This window comes from Otolemur garnettii, unplaced genomic scaffold, assembly GCF_000181295.1.
Source record: "Otolemur garnettii isolate 467f Iridium unplaced genomic scaffold, OtoGar3 scaffold00050, whole genome shotgun sequence".
Lineage (NCBI taxonomy): Eukaryota > Metazoa > Chordata > Mammalia > Primates > Galagidae > Otolemur > Otolemur garnettii.
The window spans coordinates 2,216,606-2,228,097 of NW_003852445.1; positions in this window are offsets into that span (position 1 = coordinate 2,216,606).

Below are 11,492 nucleotides of genomic sequence, written 5' to 3' on the forward strand. Positions count from 1 at the left end.
GAAAATAGAAATAATATATATTTTACAAACTCTCAATTCTGACAAACATGCTAGACAATCCAAGTTCTTAGGTTACAGGGAAATGTTAATGTATGCTTCCATGGACAGCTTTTTTCTTGGTAGTGTAGTAAATGGATGTGCTCAGGAGTAGTGGTCCCAGACCTCAGACAAGCACGGTATGTGAGCCACTACCACTTCAGGGCTACTTCTGTGCTGGGCCTTATGTTCAAGAAAAAGTAAAATCAGTCATCATCATACAGCAACAATGTCCAGTCACCAGCTCTCCGAGAAGGTGCCTGTGCCTGAGGTGGGTCTCAGATAGGGGTTGGAAAAGCGTAGACAGACTCCTTTTTCCTGTAGCTTTAATTTCAGGCCCTCTTCTCAGCAGGGAATGATCACTGTGTTCTGTCATTTTCCATGAAAGCCACTGCTAATATGGCAGGGGGTTAAAATTCAGGTTCTTGGGAAATAAAAGCAAAAGGCAAATGGGGCTGTTAGTGGCATTGGTACCAGAATGGCCCTCGGCATCCTGGGAAGTGAAGTGAAGGGAGGCTCCCCCCACCATGCTACTCAGTCAAGCACTTGCTAGTCATGGTCTCATTTAACCTCCAATAATAGGAGGTTAGTCATGTTATTACCCCCTCTTCTGATCCTCCTACTCCTCCTTCTGCTCTTCTTCTTCCTTTACTGGAGAAACTGAAGCTCAGAGAGGCAAAACAAACAAACAGAAAGCATGCCCTAGATCACAGTTAGAGGCTGGAGCCAGACTTTCAATTCAGATTTCACTGGCTTGCTTGAAATACACATTTTTTACAATAGAGTCCTGTAAATCCCGGAATGGTTTAGCACAAGATTCATAAAAGGAGGCCTTTGAAAATACAAATTCTTACATCTGAGGCTTAGAAATTCTGATTTTAATGGCTGGGTGCAGTGGCTCATGCCTGATCCCAGCACTTGGGAGGCTGAGGTCAGTGGATCTCACAGGCTTAATGCCAGCCTGAGCCAGACCTCATCTCTAAAAATAGCCAGGCATTGTGGTTTAGCACAAGATTCATAAAAGGAGGACTTTGAAAATACAAATTCTTACGTCTGAGGCTTAGAAATTCTGATTTTAATGGCTGGGTGCAGTGGCTCATGCCTAGTCCCAGCATTTGGGAGGCTGAGGTCAGTGGATCTCACAGGCTTAATGCCAGCCTGAACCATCTCTAAAAATAGCCAGGCATTGTGGTAGATGCCTGTAGTCCCAGCTAATTGGGAGGCTGAGGCAAGGGAATCACTTAAGCCCAGGAGTTTGAGGTTGCTGTGAGCTATTGTGCCCACACACTCTACCAAGGGCAACAAGTGAGACTCTGTCTAAAGAAAAGAAATTCTGACTTTAGGTCAGGAGTGGGACCGAGGAATCTGTATTTTCACAGCCCCCACGGCTGGCTGGTTGAGGAGGTTCCAAGACTGCCGGTGTCTCTGCTTCCATACATCATGAGTCACGGTGTGTTCCTGCTCAAGGACCTGAAGACAGCCCAGCAAGGGGCTACCTGTGAGCTTCCCACTCTCGCCAGAGAGCAGGCTCAGCTCTCTCTCTTAGAAGGTCGCAATTTGGGAAAGCCACACAATCAAGAAGGATGATAAGACAAAAAGTATAAATGTAACTATTAATAGATGGAACTGAAGAAGTCTCTTGGGGTAGTGAAAGCCCCGCAAGGAGTTTGCTTCAGTGAAAATTGATGGTCATTACACTACTTCTAAGGAGGGCAGGTGCTGTTAGGTACAGGCCCTTCATTTGGCTGACAGGGTGGGACTGGGGCCAAAAGAATGCCTTTGTTGGGCACCATAGGGCAGTAGCTGAAGAGCCATCAGGATTATCCTCACTGCACTTTCTCCAGGTTTCATCAACTTCTTATTTATTTGCCCAGGCTAGAGTGCCATGGCATCAGACTAGCTCATAGCAACCTCAAATTCCTGGGTTCAAGCCATCCTCCTGCCTTAGCCTCCCGAGTAACTGGGACTACAGGCACCGGCCACAACACTTGGCTAATTTTTCTATTATTTCTATTTCTGAACCTCTTTTCTAAAATAGGTCCCGAGGTCCTATTTTTAGACAAGGTCTTCTTCTTGCTCAGGCTGGTCCTGAACTCCTAAGCTTAAGTGTTCCTCTTGCCTTGGCCTCCAGAGTGCTTGCATTGCAGGTGTGAGTCACCACACCTGGCCAACTTCTTCTTTAAATAAATAATTTTAAAAATGTATTTGAAATATTGGTTTGAAGGGGCACAGAATCGCTAACCTGCCCCATGTGTCCTCAAGTTTTGGTCCTGCCCTGTCTCTGCCTCCTTCCCCACATCAACCCTGCTTTCTTCCAGGGCTTTGCACATCTCTTCACACTGCCTGGAGCACTCTCCTATCATTCTCTTTCTCTTCACCTATCTTCCTTTGTGTCTCAGCTCTAAGCTGAAGCATCCCTTTTTCAGGGAGCCTTCCCCAACATAGAGGTTAGAGACTCTTTACGTATTTTCTGACAACTGTCTATCATAGCATTCTTCACATTGTTATCACATATCTAATTGCATATTTCCCCCTGAACTGCGAGCAACATTCTGAAGATGAACTTTTTTGTCTTACCCAAAGTTTCCGCATAGCCAGCTCAACTCTCATTAAATCAGGACTGAGTGAGCCAATGAGTGGGGAGCCTGAGCTCCTGCACATAGCAAGCCCTTCACTTCAGAAGCTGAGATCGGAACCGTGATCAGTTCACAGAAACGTACGCATCTGGAGTTCCTAACTGTACCAAAGCTTAGCTTTATCCAAATGATGATGCTGAGAGTCCCAGAATGAGAATGTGGCCCTTTGCTAGTTATTCAACCTCTCAGCCTCTTAGAGCTTTTCTGAGTGGCACAGTGCAGAAAAGTACAAAATGTTGAAAACAATGCAAATTTAAGTCCACTCTGTGGAGACATAGAAGAGATGTGGTCATTTTTAAAGGGCCACAGTTGGGACGAGGGCTGCATTCTGGTTCCCATTTTTCCCACCTCAAGCCATCCACCTGGGAGAGGACACACACTCAGCACCGTGCGGCCCTTTGTCAACCCCACTCATCACCACCACTATCTGGCTGGTTAATAATATTTTGCCTGTTATTACAGAGCCAAGGGGGGGAGAACAGAAAACAAAGTGGCAGCGTTTGTGGGTGTAAGAATGTGATAGATCTGTCAAAAACACTTTCCTCCTTCTCTAGGGAAAAATTTTTCTGCTGGTATTTTGAGACTCAAAATTAAATACATGTACCAGAACTGCCATCTCTTAAGGTGACAATGCTAGAAATCTCCCTCGGGTTCCTAGCATGAAAAGTTTTAAATATTAACTGCTTTAATGAAGTGCCATACAGATAACATTTTAGGGCAGGCAGTCAAATAGTGATCAGAAAGAGAAAATGGTCAGCTAAAGAAAACAAGCTAAAGAATTAGAGAAAGGGTTGCCAGGTTTAGCAAATAAAAATATTTGAGACATATGTACACTAAAAAATTTTTCATTGTTTATCTGAAATTCAAATTTAACTGAGTGGCCTGTATTTTATCTAGCCACCTTTATTGGAAGGCCTTTCCTTTTCTTTCTTTCTTTCTTTTTTTTTTTGAGACAGAGTCTCAAGCTATTGTCATGGGCAGAGTGCTATGGCATCACAGCTCACAGCAACCTGAAACTCTTGGGCTTAAGTGATTCTCTTGCCTCAGTCTGACAACTGTTTGTCTGAAAGACAATTCTCTTGCCTCACCTGACACCTACAGGTGCCTGCCACAGTGCCCAGCTGTTTTTAGAGACAGGGTCTTGCTCTGGCCCAGGCTGATCTTGAACTCGTGAGCTCAGGCAATCCACCCACCTTGGCCTCTCAGAGTACTAGGATTGCAGGCATGAGCTACTGTGCCTGGCTTTCTTTCTTTTTCTTTTCTTTTCTTTTCTTTTTTTTTGAGACAGAGCCTCAAGCTGTCACCCTGGGTAGAGTGCTGTGGCATTACAGCTCACAGCAACCTCCATTTCCTGGGCTCAAGCAAGTCTCCTGCCTCCGCCTCCCAAGTAGCTGGGACTACAGGTGCCCTCCACAATGCCCAGCTATTTTTTTTTTTTTTTTGGTTGCAGCCATCATTGTTGTTGTTTGGTGGGCCCTGGCTGGATTCAAACCTGCCAGGTCAGGTATATATGGCTAGTACCTTAGATGCTTGAGCCACAGGAGCTGAGCCTTTATGTCATTTTTTAATTGAAGCTTTTAACTGTATAAAAGTAGAAGAAATATTATTATGAATTTCCCTCAAGTATCAGCCAGCTTCAACAATTACCCCTTTATGTTCAATATTGTTTTGCCTCTATTCCCTCTGCCTTCCCCACTGCCACCTTGATTTTAGACCAAATCGAGGACATAAAATCATTTCATTGGTAAATATTTCAGCATATATCTCTAGAAAGGCAAAGATCTTTTAAAAATATCCACAATATCATAATCATGCTTAAAAATTAACTGTATTATTAAATATATAATGAGGGCTCAAATTTCTCTAATTGTCATAGGGTTTTTTTTTGAGACAGAGTCTCACTCTTTTGCCCTCCACAGAGTGCTGTGGCATCATAGCTCACAGCAACCTCAAACTCTTGGGCGCAAGCAATTCTCTTGCCTCAGCCTTCCGAGTAGCTGGGACTACAGGCTCCTGCCACAATGCCCAGGTATTTTTTTAGAGAAGGGGTCTCACTCTTGCTTAGGCTGATCTCAAACTCTTGAACTCAAACAATCCACCTGCCTCAGCCTCCCAGAGTGCTAGGATTACAGGTGTGAGCCACTGTGTCTGGACAATGACAAAAGGTCTTAGACATGAATAAACAACTCCAGATGGCAGCACAGGGCTCACTGGCTCTGCCATGGCCTGTGTGGCAGCACCCTGTATGTAGTGGTTATTTAGGATAAGAGTGGCCGCCATCAAGTTCCCTGGGGAACAGATTCTATGAAGATTGCATGTCAGAGGATAAAAGGGGTGCGCCAGGGACCAACACTTGTAAGAAAGTAGGGGACGTGGGGTGGGGTGAGAGAAGTTGGACTGTGATAGAACTGCAAAGGAGGCCTCCACCAACCTCACAGGGAGCTCTGGCACTGGGGTAGCTCTTCAAAGTTGAGGCTCTGCCTTTGTACCTGCCCCCCAGCTTCGTGTGGACAAATCATTACAGGCTGCCTCTGGGTTAAGGATTTAATCTCGGATAAGATAGCATCCTTTACCCAAAAACGATTCCTGGGAAGGGCCAGCTGGACATTCCCTGTGGCTGAATGAACATCTCAGTGCTGAAGGGTATGTAATCTGTGTGGTGCACTGAGGTATGAAACACAGAAAGAAGGTAAAATGCTAAATTATTCCCCTTTATCTGCCTGCTTTCAGAATCATGAGTCGATCCTGAACAGGCCACTTTGACATGAGGATGATTTTGAACTGAAGGCAACTGAGAAATAGCGGTCACAGGGAGAGCTCTCTACCCTTCTCCTCTCTGTCTAAAAGAGGAATACCTTTTCTCTTTGTGAAGGCACACTCCACACCTCTCCCCCTTACTGGGAAGAGGAGACAACTCTTACCACTGGAAAGGGCACCAGCTTGAATCTTCATGAATAAATCTTACTGAACTAACCCTTATCTTCCATTCATTTCCCAGCCCCATATATTTACCTTTCCACCTTATACCATCCCTACAAATTCAAACTTTTTCTTTGTTTTGTCACTTCTCCATAAAGTTATTTCTCATTGTTATAGAAGCTCTCAGGCCTCACCGCTTGTTTGGGTTGTTACTTTCCCTTTCCATGAGACCCTCATGTGCATGTAGGCATTAAAATATTAACATCAAATAAAATCCATATGTCTTGTCTCTTGTTAATCTTTTGTCTGTTTAATTTGAACATAAGAGGGTAAAAGAAAAAAAATTCTGTCCTACTGTTTCTTAGTATCCTCCAACGGTAAGTAATTAAGATGTTTATCAAGTATTATAGACTGAGGAATTTTAACACATTTGATGTGTTTGTAACCTATTTCAGTAATTATTTTCATTGACATCCATTTGTAGCCAAGGGAAGACTCTTCACGTTGGCCCCTGAATTTTTTAATATTACTCCAATAGTCTTTCATGCCTTTCTTACTTTCTTGATGACAAGGTATCTATCGTGAGCTTGTACAATCCCTGTTCCAGACCTATAAATCATCATTTCCCCACGGAGTCCTGGCTCCTTTAAGGGAGAAATGATATTTAGAGGCGACAACATGGTTTTGAGGGATGTTCACCACCTCTCAACCTTAGTACTCTACGTTTGCAGCAGAGAGAGCTAGGAAATACATGCATTCCTAAAAAGAGGAATAGATCATGAATTTCACACTAATTTATCTAGCTCAAATTTAGGATTATGGGGTTTTACTAGACTTTCTGGCTTGTTACATTAGCATTTCTCCTCCTCTGGAAATCCTTGCTCTTCAGACTAATATGATTACTTAATTACTTTGTCCTCTCTGTAGAATAGTTACTGAATAGTAATACTAACAATGAGATTACTAAGAAAAGCTTAGAATTTTCACATGTTCTCCAACCGCACCACTATAGGTGGGTTTCACTAGCGATGTGCAGGAAATTGTTTTTTTTTTTTTGAGACAGAGCCTCAAGCTGTCACCCTGGGTAGAGTGCTGTGGCGTCACAGCTCATAGCAACCTCCAACTCCTGGGCTCAAGTGAGTCTCCTGCCTCCACCTCCCAAGTAGCTGGGACCACAGACACCTGCCACAATGCCTGGCTAGTTTTTGGTTGCAGCCATCATTGCTGTTTGGTGGGCCCAGGCTGGATTCGAACCCACCAGCTCAGGTGTATGTGGCTGGTGCCTTAGCCACTTGAGCCACAGGCACCGAGCCATGAAATTGATATGTTAAAGTCATTTGAAATATATTTTGTTTGGATATTTAGGTCACTAACTTGATATATAATTAGATTTTTTTCTCTTATTTTGTGAATATCAGGAATTTCTTTTAAAGATTTTTTTTTTTGAGACAGAGTCTCATTATGCTGCCCTCAGTAGAGTGCTGTGGCATCACAGCTCACAGCAACCTCAAACTCTTGGGCTTAAGTGATTCTGTTGCCTCAGACTCCCAAGTAGCTGGGCTACAGGTGCCTTTCACAACACCTGGCTACCTTTTTTGTTGCAGTTGTCATTGTTGTTTTAGCTGGCCTGGGCCGGTTCAAACCCGCAAGCCCCTGTGTATGTGGCCAGTGCCCTAACCACTGAGCTATAGGCACCAACCCTCTTTTAAAGTTTTGATATAATTTTGTTTTACTGTGTAAAATGTTTTCATGTTTTAAAGTTGAATCTATTGAACAAGGTACAATAGGTACAATACATTTTCTTCTTTTTTTTTTTTTTTTGCGGTTTTGTTGGCCAGGGCTGGGTTTGAACCCGCCACCTCCAGCATATGGAGCTGGTGCCCTGCTCCTCGGAGCCATAGGTGCCACCCCAATACATTTCCTTCTTTCTCCCTATAAATAAATACCTATTTATGGTTTATTTTTTCATTTTTTGGTTGTTTTTAATTAAACAAATACAAAATGTGTATTCGTAGTCTCCCTTCTTTATTAGATAAACAGAAGTATATTTTTATTTTGCTTTTTTCACTTAATATTATAACCCGGAGATCTTTTTAAAATAATATACAGGGAACGTTTTCATTCTTTTCAGCTGCATAGTACTCCACTGTGTGTCTATTTTTCTATTTTAATCCATTGGTAGACATTTGAATAATTTCCAATCTTTTAGCGCTACAAATAATAGTGCAATGAATAACCTTGTGCATATATTATTGGCCTTGATTTGTGTCTCAAGGCTCTTTTGGTTTCCAAATCAGGCCTCCTCCAGGGCTTCCTACCTTTTCTTACCTTTTGGTATTTCGGGCTATTGGTTTTCCTCATTTGTTTTACCTTTTCTCCTCTAATATTTTCTTCAATTCTCTGATTTTCTGATCAGATACCTTTTCTTCTTATTTTCAAGCACAATGTATATTGATAACTATGAATTTCAGTGACACTGGAAAGAAATGGAGGTAGTACTGTGTTCAGTCTGCCAGTTTGAAATAGATGCTTCCTAATGCCTTCTTAGTACCTTCAAAACTCAAAATCTGGTTTCTTACATGAGTCATCACGTTGTTTTCAACTGTTTTATGCCAGAATTCCTTAAGAAATAAATTTAGAAACTTAAGTGTTTTGTTTAAATGTATTTAAGTCATACACTTACGTGTTTTTAATTCTGCATTTACTTAGGAGCTACCATGTGCTATGATTTGTGGTTCTATGATCTATTGGTGACCTTCTGGTTCAAATTCTTATTCTTGGCTAGATAGCTGAGCCTACCACTGACAGTGACAATAGAGAAGTGGCTGATCTTTGTGTTATTCTTTTTCTTTAACCCTTATTTGACTGACGGGTATTTCAGAAGTTTGGAAAAGGCAGATCTGGACTGCAAAGCCTAGGTTATGATGCCTATATTTTCATTGCCAGGGGCATAGGACTGCGGTTCTCAACCCCTGGGCCACAGCCTAGTACCAGTCTGTGGCCTGTTAGGACCTGGGATGCACAGCAGCAGGAGAGTGGTGGAGAGTGAGCGACCAGAGCTTCATCTGTCACTGTCTCCCACCACCACCAGATGGGACCGCCTAGTCGCAGGAAAACAAGCTCATGGCTCCCACTGATTCTGCATTATGGTGAGTTGTATAACTATTTCATTATGTATTACGTTGTAATAATAATAGAAATAAAGTGCACAATAAAGGAAATGCTCTTGAATCATCCTGAAACCACCCCCTGGTCAGTGGAAAAATCATCTTCCATGAAACAGTCCCTAGTGACAAACAGGTTAGGGACCACTGACATACACTATTCCTAATTTAATTTCATATGGGAAGACAGGATGACATTCAAGTATAACTGTCTTCTCAGTACCAGAAATTAACTGGTCTGGACCAAGGTGAGAAGTCCAGGAAATGCTACCTGGGCAGGAGGCCTACCAGCTGCTTTCATGCCATCAAATGATAGAACCAAAGCACATGTACTTAAGCTGAAGCCAGAATACCTTAAAAAGAATTTCCTGGAAGAGTGAAGAGCTTAATGTAAAAGATAGTTTAATAGCTTTCTTTGGAATTTGGAAAGGTTTGCATCTATACGGGCCATAGATTTTTATCTGGGGATGGGTTCAATAGCTAATAGCTTCTCTGCGCACTTTCCAGCCCCAGGAGTCAGTAATTTAGTATACTTAAGTAGGGATCTCCCTGACATTTTTGCATTGAATATCAGAATAAATAGGTAATAGCCTCTCCATATAACTTGCTAACTTGTCATTTAGGCTGCCTGAGGGCTGCAGTAAATTGCTCTGCCACATTTTTAAGTGAATATACAAATGCTGAGCACCAGTGAGGAGATGATCCTGTGTTTTATTTTATTATTATTCCTCCCTTCTGGTGCTAAGAAATGATTTGCTTATGAGAAGGACGGGAGTACTGGCTTAATAACTTGTAACCAGACCTGCCAGGCAGCAGATGTGCTCTTCCCATTCCTGTTTTTAGCCATCTTTTTTCCCTAAGAACAATAGAATCTCCTAATGTGGGAAAGGGGGCAGTAAGCCCGGAATATAAAATGCCTCTGGGCTTCAGGTCCAAGTTAGAGTAAAACAATGAAATAAACTTGTAGTTGGTGACTATCTTATTCTTTCTAAAAATAGCACCAAGAGACAACTTAAAATAATGATATTAACACAGGGTTTATTACAAGGCAGTGACTGTTCGGAATGCCCTGCTAATATTAACTTAGCACTTAAAACAGCTCCATGAGGTAGATACGGTTATCATCTCCATTTTGTGGATGAGAGGACCGAAATGAGAGGTTAGGAGGTTTGCCCGTGGTCACACAGAGAGTACTCGGCACTATGCTAAACTATCTCTAATGAAATACTGATTTCCTGGCTGTATTTGAGTTTGTTCAATAACGTGTTTCCGGGGTAGACTTAATCAGTTTTTGAGAAAACATGGTATTCAGTCCAATTTCAAATTAGGAAGAATCGTTGGCTCAATTTCTTCAGTCTCTAAAAGTCCCTCAGAGCCTTTAGTTGGATAATTAGTTGTGAACAATATCAATTATACCTAAGTGGACAAATTTAATTACTACAGAAGACCAATTGATTTTTTTAATTATCATTGATTGTTCCATGGTTATCTTGGTGTAAAGATTTGTACATTCCGAATCTTTAATTTAATTGGTTTATTAAGTAGTCCAAAGGTTGACACCAACTTAAGACAGGTGAATTAAGGTAAAAACCTTGGAATCCTAACACAATTAACAACAAAAACAAGAAACAAAGCAATAGCAGTTGATATTAAATTATGCATAGGTTTCTTGGGGACTTTATCTTTTTTTATTTTAGGGGAATTATTCGAGGCAATGATACTTAATCCTGATGTTGGAGATAGAAGTTGACATATTAGCTGTCTCACTGGGTACCTGGATGCTGACATTTTTAATCCTTAAATCAAAATCACAGAGAAGCCAGGTAAGATCATAAAGATAATTCAAAATTGATGTGGATTTAGAGAGACAAGAACTGAATTCTACTCTTTGAATCTGTCCTTACCCCCTTGACAGATTCCTCAACAATAGGTTGGCATGCAATTTAATTTTTTGATGTTTCAATTTTCTGATCTTTAAAATGAGAATAATCACATCTGTCTTGCCTACTGGCAGAGTCTGTGACAGCGCATTAAAAAATATTAAATGGGCAAGGTGCGATGGCTTATGCCTGTAATCCTAGCACTATGGGAGGCAGAGGCAGGTGGATCACTTGAGCTCAGGAGTTAAGACCGGGCTGAATGAGAGCCAGACCCGTCTCTACTAAAAATAGAAAACCTAGCTGGGCATTGTGGCAGGCACCTATAGTCCCAGCTACTAAGGATGCTGACGCAAGGGGACAGCTTAAGCCTAGGAGTTTGAGGTTGTTGTGAGCTATGATGCTATGGCACTCTACCCAGGGTAACAGAGTGAGACTCTGTCTTAAAAAAAAAAAAAAATTAGGTAAATTCAAGGATCATTAATATTTAGAGAAAACCATGATAGTTTTGTTATTTTGTTATACAAATATCATCTAACACAAATTGAATCAGTACTCTTTTGGTACATAAGAAACTACCCAAAACTTGTTGGCTTAAAACAACCATTTATTATTCCTCTCATAAGCCTACAAGTCAGCTGGTGGGTTTTCTGGTCTGTGCCTGGCTCAGCTGTTCTCTACTGGGCTTGCTTGGGCATTTGTGGTCAGCTGCTGGGTCAGCCTGGGGCTGGCTGGTCTAGGATGACTCCAGCTGGGACAATTTGGCTCTCTTTCAAGTGGTCTCTCATTCTTCAGCAGCTAGCCCAGAGTTTTCTCATGACAGAGGAACAGGAACAAGTAAGCAAGTGAATATACACAAT